Genomic DNA, 14,761 nt, shown 5'->3' with positions numbered 1-14,761 from the left:
ATGAAGGTACATGTCTGAAATGTGCCGAAGGAAAATATTATAAGGGGACCATTCCCTTCATACAGCAGGTTCACAAGTTTGGAACAACCCGAGGAGTTTGACAATCATGATCAAGGAATCTCATGTATACAGGTGGAAGAAAGCCCTCTATGACTTGAAGAAAAACACCTCGGGCATAGTATGAGAAGATTGATAACTATCTAATGCAGCTGAGATTCACTAGGAGTGAAACCGATCCAAACCATTACTCGAAGGTTGTGGATGATAAACCTCTCGTACTGGCACCTATGTCCGACAGGTGCAGACCCTCTCATTTATAGGAGACAGAGGGAGTTGGATTCTAAATGTGGGAACATAAGCTGCAAGCTTGTGACTGCCTCGAGGATCTTAACTTTCAGGAGTTATATGTTAATGATGTCGGATCAGATTTGGGAAATGCCTGTGAGTTTCATAAACTCATTCGCGTTGATGTTCTTGGAGAACCTCCATCCGGACATCTGTGTTGCAGTTAGCATGGTGAGCTCATATTTGGTTGAGCCTCACTAGATTGGTGCCAAGAATCTTCTAAGATATATTCAAGGCACAATCTCTCATGAATTGAGATACACTGCCAGAAATATGAAACCACATGATTATTGGAATGATGAGTGGGCAAGCAGTATGGAGGATCACTAGAGCACTTCTCAGTGCTGTTTCTCTTTGGAATCTGCCTCGATATCCTGGATGAGCAGGAAGCAGAAGTCGGTGACTCTGAGCACCACCAAGGCAGAATACATTACTGATAGTATGGCCTTCTGTGAGGCAGTCTGGTTGTTGAAGCTCTTCAGTGAGCTGTTTGTACACACGATGAATACCACTGTGATTCTCTGTGACAACCAGAGATGGGATTTGATTATTGAGGGATCCCATATTTGACAATGCTCCAGCAGATAGACATCAAATACTACCTTATCTGGGATATGGTAAGTCCATGATCAAGGAGGCTCCATCGAATTGAGATGATGTACAGGACAGAGCCCCGAGGAAAGATCAAATTTGTGATTTTCTTGAACGACTTGGAGTCATCGAGAGACCTTTGAAGAAGGGTCCTGCATGTTGCATACATTGAGCTCTGGGAACCCGGGGGGGGCTTGCAGTTCTATTGGAGCAACATACGACCACAGGGTGACTCACCCTCCCCTGGTGGTGTGCACTGGAACAAGATGATTCACTCTCTTGTGGGACAAGATGATTCGCTCTCTTGTGTAGCAGGATGATTAGTTCTCTTGTGAGGCCTGGATTGATGTGTTCTCCTGTGAGGCCTGGATTGATGTGTTCTCCATGGCAATTGTAGCAGGATTGATGTGTTATCCTGTGAGGCCTGGATTGATGTGTTCTCCATGGCGATTGTAGCAGGATTGATGTGTTCTCCTGTGAGGCCTAGATTGATGTGTTCTCCATGGCAATTGTAGCAGGATTGATGTGTTCTCCTGTGAGGCCTGGATTGATGTGTTCTCCATGGCAGCCTAGATTGATGTGTTCTCCATGGCGATTATAGCAGGATTGATGTGTTCTCCTGTGAGGACAGGATTGATTAAGTTCTCCTGTCGAGGCATCCTACCCATGCAGTCTGGGACTCATGGGAAGTACCTCTCATCTGATCAATGAGCAGGGAAATGAAGTTAGGGACCATAGTAGTACCGATGGATGCATTGTTGTATCTACCGTACTCCCTACGCTAGGATGTCCTCCATTGATCTAGGATCAATGATACTGGTCTGGGACCAGTGGTAGGAGTTGTGCATGCTATGACGCTGACTTTGGGTCGGCTGAGACTGGTCTGGGACCAGTGGTACATACTCTGAGACTAACTTCGTGTCAGTGCAGTACTGGTCTGGGACCAGTGAGAGTGGTACATACTATGACGCTAACTTCGGGTCGGTTGAGACTGGTCTGGGACCAGTGGTACACTCTCTGAGACTGCGATACTGGTCTTGGACCAGTGGTAGGAGTGGTACTTACTATGAAGCTGACTTCGGGTCAGTTGAGACTAGTCTGGGACTAGTGGTATGCACTCTGAGACTGACTTTAGGTCAGTGGAGAATGATATGACTCATTCTCGATCAATTCTCCTTCTTCATAGTTCAGCGGAGATGAGCAGAGCCAGCAGAGCAAAGCTAGCAGAGCTGAGCAGAGCATAGCAGAGCCAGTAGAGCTGAGCAGAGCAGAGCCAGCAGCGCTGAGCATAGCAGAGCTGAGCAGAGCTGAGCAGAGCCAGCAGAGCTGAGCAGAGCAGAGCTAGCAGAGCCAGCAAAGCTGAGCAGAGCAGAGCAAAGCCATCAGAGTTGAGTAGAGCAAACCAAAGCCAGCAGAGCTAAGCAGAGTAGAGCAGAGCCAGCAGAGCTAAGCAAAGATGGGTAGAGCAGTGTCGGGCACTGATGATAGAGATAGTACAGTCAGACATATGGATCAACAGATGGAGTTCCCCCTAGTTGAGAGGGAGTGTTAAATTGGCAACTAGGGCCAAACTCCATGTGGGTCAGCTTATTTATGGCAACTGATATTTTTATTGGATCCATCTCGTTGAGAGGTGTAGGATTGATCCAAAGATCATCCGATTCCGATAAGTATTTATGGAGATATGAATTTATTTTGTTTATGTAATTATTATCAAGCCGACCAGCACTTATTTAGGCTCTAGAAGCCCAACCGACGTGTCTATTCAACCTCTACATCTTTAGTATAAATAGAAGAGTTTTGATGTCAATTGGAACACTCATTCTCGATGTGATCTCCTCTCCACGTCTTGGGTTTTTGGAGAAGGAGAATCACAAAAGGGAATACGTTGACCTAGAATGATGATGCCCTAATGGAGAACGCAGTCATCAACTAATATGCGGTTCTAAGCAGCCCTAATCAAAGTCAATGGAAGCCTTTATGTTGCTGTACATAGAGGATCACATACGCTGTTCATAAAGGATGACATATGTTGAAGCATAGTACATAGAGATCAATACGCAGGCATGAAACACTGTCTATGGTGACACTCCGACCTGGCCGCAGGACATAATGATAAATATCATTACATACGCTGGAATATACGCTGAGCAGTCTGGTATATACACAACGCAGTTCACGCTATGGTTCATACATGCAGTTCATAATAAATACCGTGGACACATTATGCTATTCAGATTACACTGGTTATGGATAATACCTCCACGCAGTTATAATACGCATATGGAAATGAGCATATGTATGTAAATGCAGTCATATAGGAATGCAGGCATCCTGGCAGTGTAGTGGGCAATCACATAAATATGGAACGCAGGTATTCTGGCAGCGTAGTGGAGGCATATATATATATATATATATATATATATATATATATATATATATATATATATATATATATATATATATATATATATGCAGGATCTGTCAGCGTGGTTTAAGGACGTGAAGTCTCAGGTGAACGCAGTCATAATATTACACATACGCACAACACTTATACGCTATACTCTGCACGCACAGTCATATGTACACACAGTCATGGTTATATGTAAACACTGGACAGTCATACGCTGCAGCAAAGAAAACCTACGTGGACAGCCCTATCGATATATGGATCATATTCATGCAATTATATTCATAATGCATGGAATGCAAAGACACGGGTTGTATTCATTATGGACGCAATTATATTTCTGATGAATGGAACGTAGAGAGATATGGGTCATAATCGTTATGAACATAGTCATATTTATGTAAATGCTGGTCATTGAGTTGTAACATAAACGCTGGATGATGAGTAGCAATATATATACGTTGGGGTGATTCAAGTTACATGATGTATATATATATGGATAGTGATATACGGTATATGAGGACTCATATATTCTGATCTATGCTCATATACGCAGGTAAATCTGCAGTACAACATATATACATGGCAAGGTATATATATGCAGGTTATGGCAATAAATATCCATGCAGGCAGAAGGGCATATTATCATAAGGACACAGCTATGATTTAATGTGCATGAATAGCACAATGATACATGGACCATGGACGGCACCATGTTGAGTGCAATCATAAGCATGGGCAGCATGAAGCAGGGTGATTATCATAATTAGTGCAGTGTGGTGCAGTACACTATAAGGTACAGCAAGTGGATGAGATGCAGAATGTCTTCAACTGATCTCATCATTATACAAAATGATCTATGCTAGATCTAGATAAGTCAAAGTGTTGACTTATGTTGTAAATGTACTCTCTCTCTTTCTCTACTGAACTTTGAAGATAAAAGAAGATTTGATCAAAGGGTTTCCCCACACATTGTGGGGTTTGTCCCTGGCTCGCGCCACATTTTGTGTCCTCTTGTCTTGGATTGTCTTCTGTATTTTATATTTATGTTATATCTGTAGTTTATCGTAATGCTGATGTGATTGCTAACTGTGAAAATTTAAATAAATTGCTCTAGCATAGAACATACCTAAAATTAACAAAAAGATACATTTTCAAAAACATTGACAAGGACTAGAATGGATCCCTACTAGCCATGACAGGCATTTCGTCAAACATGTCACAAAAATGATAGCTACAAGTATTAACAACAGAACTGAGCATAAGGGTCTCATACTTACATGAGATTCATTATGAGGCATTGTTTCTTTATCACATTAGCTACATTATCCTCAATTAGGTCATAGGTTAATTGTTCATTCAATTACAAGAAAAACATGATGAGAGCCATGCATCACCACTATCATAATACATATTCATAACCAACATAATAACAACAAAAATACCAAGGAAAAAAAAAAAACCATATAATCCACATATGAACCAATATAATAATCATGAAATAAAAAGGAGAAATAACATCATATTAATGAATGTAATGGCCAACCAGGTTTGGGACTTCCACGAACCAACCAACCATAGATTGGATAAACCAAATATTTCTTTCAGCCAATCACCCCATGCCATATTCCAATCATGAATGTGGGAATTAAAACCAAACTCAACCAGGGCTTCCTGAGGCTACACCACCTCACCCTCGTCAATAGAACCAGGCTTTACCACAATCCATCTTAGATCACAAGGCCATAAAACAAGCATGGATTCCATCAGATTGTACACCTACACCATGACAAATTTTCATGTCTCCTAGTCTCTATGATTTACCGCAATCCACACTAGATCACTAGGCCCTAACCGAGACTCCACCCTCTAGGCTTTACCATATATCCTGCCATTCATCGGTACAGATTTCTAGGCCTATCAATGGATAACACCTCTAGGCTTTTCCGTATATCCCACCATTAACTGGTCGAGGATTCCTAGACCCATCGAGGCACACAATACCTGGCTTTACTGCAACCCACAGTCTGGTTTAAGGGTCACTAGGCCATTGGCTTTACCGAAATCCACATTCTAGTTCAGTGATCACTAGGCCATGTGTCCTTTCTTTCAGAGATCCACCTCACTCAGCTTTGAAGCCATCCAACAATCCAGCTCAACCAAAACATGAGAACCCCATCACACCATGGCTATCCGGAAATGGAAACGCTAGATTGAAAACACTGTCACACTTGGAAAAACCCATGCCACGACAACAAATAACCACATTCAATACCATGCATGCCAAATCTAGCAAAGAAATCACACATGAAAATCGATACCTGCAAAGAATCCTATTGTAGCTACTTGATCATGATCTTCCTTGCTTGCTCCTTCCTTCCCCTTGCCTTCTTTTCCTTTCTTGATCTAATGCCAAAGTGCTCCAAGAAAACTCAAAGTTCCCAGGGTTGAGAGAGAGAGAGAGAATAATGAGAGAGCTCCAAAAATGAACTGACAAAAGGTACCAACTAATCCTCAGAAGTCGTTTTATTAATGAGGCCTCTAATTTCTTCACTTTTCCATTATTTTCCTTCATTTTCCTCCTCACATGCAACCTATGAAATTTCACTTTCCTTTTCTCATAATTTCGATTATTTTCATAAATAAATGTGACAAAAATTCCAATTTTCCTTTCCAAAGCCTTTTCCATTTCCTTTTCCAATTTCCTTAGCCATAAAAACCAATCAACACCTATGCTAGGATGCCTTGCCCAACATTCAACTTGGAATAAGTGTCCCATCAATGGTTGTTATTATTTTGCCTTTATTAACTTCTATTACATGGAATTTTCACCAAGGTTGTTACAGAAACCTCCCCCTTGGGGGACACAATCCGCTATGTTCAATCACACCTATACCTCAACAAAACCACTGAAAATAAAACATACTTCCCATGGAGCTTTATAACTTAGATTGTTGAAATATTTACAATGATCGCCCTATTGAGAAGCAAACCCGCATGACAACATAACATCATAATAACATGACACCCATACCACTTATTGGAGCTTTATAACTTATCTCATGGTGGTATTTACATCCACATACATATGTACATATAAAAAAACATCACTCAAACTTATGCCAAGACATATACCAAACATCATACCAAAACTACTTTGCCTCAACCGGAAAACAATTAAGGATACATAGCCCGCATCCGATCCTCCATCTCCTGTGTAGCTTCATCAGGCCCAAAGTGCTTCCACTATAGTTTAGCCTGCTCGATTTCTTAGTTCTAGAGCATGAGCATCTTTCTCTGTAATATACACTGTGGTTCTGGATGGAATTCTCCTTCTGGATCCACTTGTAATATAGGTCAATCAATCACATGATCAACATCTTTAACATACTTCTTAAGCAATGATACATGGAAAACATCATGGACTTTCACCGTCAAAGGAAGTGCAATTCGATAGGCTATTGGTCCAATCCTCTCAAGAATCTTGAAAGGTCCAGAAAAATGTGGTGCCAGCCTGACACATGATCTAATCTCCAAGGATCTCTTCTTCGATTTGATGCATAAGTACACCTATTCCCCAACCTGAAACTATTTGAACACCTAATCCGATCTGCATAGCTCTTCTTCCTATCTGCGTTGCCTTTATATTCTTATTGATTACCTGCATTTCCTACTCCATGTATACCAACATGTCTGGTCCAATCAACACCATGTTCACTAGATCACTCCACCTAATGGGATTATTGCAAGTTTTCCCATACAATGCCTCAAATGGACTCATCCTTATGGAATCCCCATACCCATTGTTGTAAGCAAACTCTACTAGTGGAAGATACTCCTCCTACTTCCGATGTAGATGCATCACATACATCCTCAACATTTTCTCCAATATTCTGTTGACCCTTTCTGTATGTCTGTTAGTCTGTGGATGATAAGTTGTACTAAAGGCCAACTCTTTCCCTAATCCTACAAACAACTCCTTCCAAAACTTAGAAGTGAACTTAGCATCCCTATTTGATACAATCTTCTTCAGAACACCGTGCAACCTATCCACATATATAATGAATACCTGTGCTACATCACTAGTTGAGAATGTTGACTTCACTAGAATTAAGTGCGCAACCTTCAACAACCTTTCCACCACAACCATGATGGAATCACGTTATCTAACTGTCCTCGGCAAACATGTGATAAATTCCATGGAAATGACCTCCCATTTCCATTTTGGAATCGTAATTGGTTGTAGCAGTCCACCTAGATTCTTACACTCTGCCTTCACTTATTGACAATCCAAACACCTAGCCACAAACTCTGCTACATCCTTCTTCAAATTCGGCCAATAATAAAACTTCTTCACTGCGGTCAATGTCTTCTGATAACCTGGGTGACCTGAATATGGTTTCACATGAAACTCCCTCAAGATCACCTTCTTGAGCTCACTGTTGTCTAGCACATAAATCCTGTCTCTAAATTTGAACAATCCATCTGTTGTAAGATAATAGTCCACATCTTATACCCCTACACTTGTACCCATACCTGTACCACTACCTGTAGTTGTACCTGTATTCTCCTATATCCTGTGCCTAAGCTCCATGTACTTGACATCCTGATGATGTTCCTGCAAGATCCTATCCTGTAGATATGTCCCATAGGAACTCATAACTATTATATGATTTACCTTTATCCATCTGCTAAGATCATTTGTGACCCTATTCTCCTTTCCTTTGATGTCAAAATCGAACTCACTGATAGTGGCCAACTATCTAGCTTGCCTAGCGTTCATATTTGGCTAGTCAAATAGATACATCAATCCACTGTGATCATGCATCAATACAAACCTCCTACCAAGAAGATAATTCCTCCACATCTTCAATTCATGTATGATCGTTACTAGCTCAATATCATGTATTATATAGTTCTTTTCTTGCTAATTCAGTTTTCGTGACTCATAGCACACTACTTGTCGTTCCTACATAAGGACTCCACCAAGTTATCTCTTGCAAGCATCTGTACATACTACTAATTCTTTTCACCGGATCTACAATCTTTAACACTAGATCATGTGTGAACAACTACTTAAGCTGCTCAAATCTAGCCTTACACTCCCCTATCCATTCAAACTTCTTACCTTTTCTCTCCAATGATGTAATAGGATAAGCAATCTGTGAGAATTTCCTGATGAACCTCCTGTAATAACTTTCCAACCCCACAAAGGATCTCACCTCATCTACGTTTCTAGGAACTGGAGACTCCATGATAGCTCTTACCTTATCTGCATCCACTATTATGCCCTCCTTGGAGACAAGATGTCCCAAGTAATTTACCTCAGTCTGAAAGAAACTGCACTTGCTAAGCTTACCATACAACTAATTCTGTCTCAATAGCCTTAACACTGCAATCAAATGCTTGGCATGCTCTTCCTCATTTTTAAAATATACCAATATCTCATCAATGAACAAAATAACAAACTTGTCCAAATAGGATGCAACACACTGTTGCAAGCACATAAAGGTATTTGGAGCATTAGTCAAACCAAATGGAACTACAATAAACTCATAATGCCCATACCTAGTCCAGAAAGTTTTCTTGTAAATGTCCTCCTCTTTAATGCGTACTTGATGATATCCAAATCTCATATCAATCTTCGAGAACATTGCTGCTCCATTTAGCTAATCAAACAATTCATCAATCCTTGGCAACAAATACCTGTTCTTGATGGTCACTCTGTTCAACTACATGTAGTCAATGCATAGCCTGAGAGTACCATCCTTCTTCTTCACAAACAATACTGGTGCACCCCAAGGTGATACACTTTGCCTAATGTATCCTATGTCAAGCATCTCTTTCATCTACAACTTAACTCTAGAAACTCAGGTGTGCTCATCCTATAAGTTTCTTTTGATGTTGGAGTTGCCCTTGACACCAACTCAATAGAAAATTTTGCTTCCTTGTGAGGTGGAAACTCTGAAATACCTACATCTAATATATCCTAAAACTACTGTAGAACTGTCTACTTTCTCAAAACATATGCATCCTCAACTTCCTTACCTTTGTCACTAGAGATATGTACTACAAATGACACACACCATTTTCCGTGACTACACTTGGCCTACATAACTGTCACCATCCTAATTGATGTGTCTTTCTTATTTCCCTGTAAGAATCTTGGTTCCCTATTTTCATCCAAGCACTCAATGGATTTTTCATAGCAATCCACCTTGGTCTTGTGAAGGTATAGCTAGTCCATACTCAATAGCATACTATATGATCCCAACGATAATACATTCAAGTGTGCTAATGTAGACATGCCATTCAACTCAAATGCACAAGCTCTTACTAACCAAGATTTTGCATGCACTTTTTATTCAAACCACACCTATCTGCCAAGTCAGGACTAACATAAATATAATTAGATCTATGGTCAATCAAAATAGAAACATCTTGATCACAAAGCTTACCATCCATCTCAATGATAGATGCCTGATGGTTTTCCTGTATGTTGTCCAGCACTGCATAGATATGAGGAATTCTCTGTACAACATTCCCAATAGTCTAATCCTCCGCTGTACTATATATCTAACACCTACCACCCTAATTATGTGGAAAATCTCTCTTAAGGTGTTCCTTACTTCATGTCCAACACTCTTGTCGTCCAGGACCATCACCTCTATGTAGTTGTTGTGATCCATGTCCTTGTCTAGCTACATTGAACTTCTTGTAAGGTACCACATTCTATTTCTCTTCTTCATTATGAGGCCTTTCTCTTTTCAATTTCCATTTACCCTTACCTTTATCCTTATCCTTCCCTTTCCATCCTTCCTCAGATTCATTCTTACGCTTTGACTATTCATAGCAATGTTTCAATTTCCCAATAACCTCCTCAAGTGACCGAGGCTCATCATACTAAATCTAATCTTTAAATGTTAATGGAAATACACTAACCAATCATTTAAATTTAGCCTTCTCATCTTTAAGATATGATACATAGCACAATAGCTCCAAGATCTTGGTCGTATACTCCTCATATTTCATCGATCCCATCTTTAGCTCATAGAATTATTTGGCCTTACTTTCGTAGTACCTTTCTGACAAGTACTTCTTCCTGAAAAACCTCTTGAACTCATGCCAACTCAAGTCCTCCATCCTAATGTCTTTGAACCGATTCACATCTTCCCACTAGATGTTAGCTTTACCTTCCAAGTCGAAGATATCAATTCTGGCATTCATGTTTTTTGTGTACTCATGAAAATCAAAGAAATTGTTCATCCCAAGTATCCAAGCCTCTGCATTTTTTCGTTTCTTCAAGTCTCCATCAATAGTAGGTGGCTTTTATTTCTTAAAATCATTTGGCAAGTATCCCCTATCACTACTTCTGTAAGGGTGATAACAATGATGATAATGATGTTTATCAGAACCAAAACTAGAATAATACTTATATCCATCACATCTCCTATCTGTAGTACCCCACAACCTGACATATCTAATAGTGTCATCTCTATATGACCTATACCTGCCATGAAATCTACTACCATATGCCCCATTAGTTTTTTCCTCCTTCTCATGGCTGATCTGAAGTGGCCCCTATCCCTACAATTTTGACAAACTCTGAAGTATCACTGCATTCACCTCTCCTTGTTTCTCCCATGCCTTTATGGTTTCATCATTGTCTACATTGCAACTCCTTATTTTCACCTTCAAGCTTCTCAGTGTATCTGCTAAGTCATAATTATTCCCAACACCACACTACTCATCTGACCCATAAGGAGAATCTTGTGAACTATAGTCTACCATTATGTTATACATCTTTGATATTCTTCCTGCAAGGTATATCATGTCAGCTAAACTAAACTAGAATAAACCAATGTACCTTAACATAATTCAGGGAGGATACCTCATATACAAGATCAACCAATCAATGCAATACATGTATAACATAATCATGACAACATATATGCATATAATACATAAGCATATAACCACCATTCTAAGCTAGATTACATTCATCAATGCATGACCATATCAACTACACATACCATGACCTCATGCATGACAACAACAACCATATCAATTCACATTTGACAACATGTAAGCACTGGTACACATAACAATGCATAACCAATCATACACTCATGATGACACACTTCACAACAACACCATTCTCTTTCACATGGCGATATAACTACAACCATGACCGACACCACACATATGCAACAAGCATATAGACCACAAGGATGATTAACACATGTGAAACCGACATGAATGCATGAGTAACACACATCGATCATCTAGTCTAATGGGTGAACCATGCTTTGATACCACTATGTAACACCCTCATCCCATATCTACACAAGTAACTGGACACCCAGGGTAAATATGCGAAGAGAGGCCAATATAATGGGATTCAACCTCCTAAGTCACCTTAGGGATGTGGAATCAATGGAAACACACCACACAAACCTTCCACATCAGCAACATAACTCCTAGGATCCATCCCAATCACTAACTTAACCAGCCCCTGAGACCAGCTGAATTTTTATTGCATCAAACCCCAATACACTCCCTTGATATAGACAAGGGTGTGCTTGGGAGGCTCTAGAAGCTCCCAAAGCAAGGGAAAGGGAGCTTCCAAGTACGTTTTCTCCATTTTTGTGCCTGTGACTCTGAGATTTGTGCAACTTTTTGAGGCCCAGAGCCCAGGTCACTTCCCAAAACTTAATGACAAGTTCAGAAATGAAATTTCATAGCGAAACAAAGATACATTTGCAAATAAGTTGACAAGGACTAGACTGGACCCCTACTAGCCATGACAGGCATTTCATCAGACGTGTCACAAACCACAGAATTGAGAATAGGAGTCTCATACTTATTTGAGATTCACTATGAGGCGTTTTTTCCTTATCACATTAGCTGCATTATCATCTATTAGGTCATAGGTTCATTGTTCATTCAATTACAAGTAAAAACATGATGAAAGCCATACATCACCATTGTCATAATACGTATTCATAACCATTATAATAACAACAGAAATAACAAGGAAACAACAACCATATAGTCCACATATGAACCAGTATAATACTCATGAAATAACAAGGAGAAATAAGCTCATATTAATGAATGCAACGACCAACCATGTTTGGGACTTCCATGAACCACCCAACCATAGATTGGCTGAGCCAAATATTTCTTTCAGCCAATCACCCACGTTCCATATTCCAAGCATGAATGTGGGACTTAAAAATAGACTCTACCAGGGCTTCTCAAGGAAAAACCACCTCACCCGCATCAATAGAACCAGGCTTTACCACAATCCATCCTAGATCACTAACCCTTAAAACAAGCATGGATACCATTGGATTTCTCCAAGAGAGAGAGAGAAAGAGAGAGAGAGAGAGAGAGAATAATGGGAGAGCTCCAAAACTAAACTGAGAAAAGGTACCAACTGATACTCAGAAGCCTTTTTGTTAATGAGGTCTCTAATTTCTTCATTTTCCCATTATTTTCCTTCATTTTCCTCCTCACATGCAACATGTGACCATTCACCTTCATTTCCTCATAATTTGCATTATTTTCATAAATAAATGTACAAAAAATGCAAATTTTCCTTTCCAAAGCCTTTTCCATTTCCTTTTCCAATTTCCTTAGCCATAATAAACTAATGAACACCCACACTAGGATGTCTTACCCAACATTCAACTTGGAATAAGTGTCCCATCAACCGAGGTTATTATTTTGTCTTTATTAACATTTATTACATGGAATTTTCAACAGGGTTGTTAAAGAACCCTCCCCTTGGGGGACACCATCCTTGGTGTTCAACCATGCCTATACCTCAACAAAACCATTGAAAAGAAAACATATTTTTCATGGAGCTTTTAAACTTAGCTCATTGTAGTATTTTCAATGATCACCATGTTGAGAAGAAAACCAACATGACAACATAACATCATAATAACATGACACCCATGCGGCTTATTGGTTATTTATAACTTAACTCATGGCGACATTTACATCCACATACATATGTATATATATTAAAACATAACCCAAACATATGCCAAAACATATACTAAACATCATACAAAACTTCTTTGCCTCAACCGACAAAAAATGAAGGACATATAGCCCGCATCTGATCCTCCATCTCCCATGTAGCTTCATCAGGCCTAAAGTGCTTTCACAACACTTTAACCTGCTCAATTTCTCGGTTTTAGAGCATGAGCATCCTTCTCTGTAATATACACTGCTGTTCTGGTTGCAATTCTCCTTTTGGCTCCTGCAATACCGACCAGTCAATCACATTATAAACATCTTTAACATACTTATTAAGAAATGAATTATGGAAAACGTCATGGAGTTTCACCATCGGAGGCAGTGCAATTTGATAGGCTACTCATCTGATCCTCTCAAGAATCTCAAAAGGTCCACAAAATCGTGGTGCCATCCTCGCACAAGATCCAATTCGCAAGGAGCTCTTCTTCGGTTTGATGTATAAAATTACTCACATATTAATCAAATATTACTCACGTAAAACAACTCCTAATAAATTAATCTTAATAAAACTTTTAAAATATCCCTCATAACAAAAATTCTAATAATAATAATCTTAAACATTAACAAAAATTTTAAGCTCATTAAGTTACAATCATATTAACTTAAACTAAACATTTCAACTCATAATAATGGTACATTTTTAATAACAATTAAATTAATAGTTAAAAAAAATATAATTAACAAAATCATTATTAAAGGTAAAACATATTAATTAGGTTATAAGCGATTATATTGTTTTCTACAAACCACATCAACATTAATTTTATATATACATTATAATAATAATGTAACATAAAATTATCTGTTAATTAATTTAAATGAAATAATTTTCTCATATCATAATTTTCTAATTAATAAAATTACATTAAAAATATAAAACATAATAAAAATTTATACCAGCCAACTCCAAATCATTCCCCTCATCTATCAGTATATATATCCTTACCATTTCCTTGCCCTAATCCATACCAATCTTCTCAAGAATTTGGGAATTCCCCTGAAGATGGACTCACATAGAAATTCGAAATGTTGGGTTAAAAAAATATGAACAAGTTATTCCACAAATATTTTAATTTGACTCACTTGTATGGATTCTCTCTTTAAAATCACCCTAATATGATCTGCATAGCTCTTTTTCCTATCCTATGTTGCCTTTAGATTCTTCTTGATTACCTACATTTTTTTCTCCATGTCTAGCAACATGTCCAGTCCAATCAACACATTGTTCACCAGATCACTCCAACTAATGGGAGAATTACAACTCCGCCCATACAATGCCTCAAACATACTCGTCCTAAAGGATTCTTGATACCCATTCTTATAAGCAAACTTTACCAGTGGAATATGCTCCTCCCACTTCCA

Source organism: Pinus tabuliformis, chromosome 3_1 (genome assembly GCF_031772625.1).
Source record: "Pinus tabuliformis cultivar Carrire ecotype Pingquan chromosome 3_1, CPIR1, whole genome shotgun sequence".
NCBI lineage: Eukaryota > Viridiplantae > Streptophyta > Pinopsida > Pinales > Pinaceae > Pinus > Pinus tabuliformis.
This window is presented reverse-complemented; position numbering follows the sequence as displayed.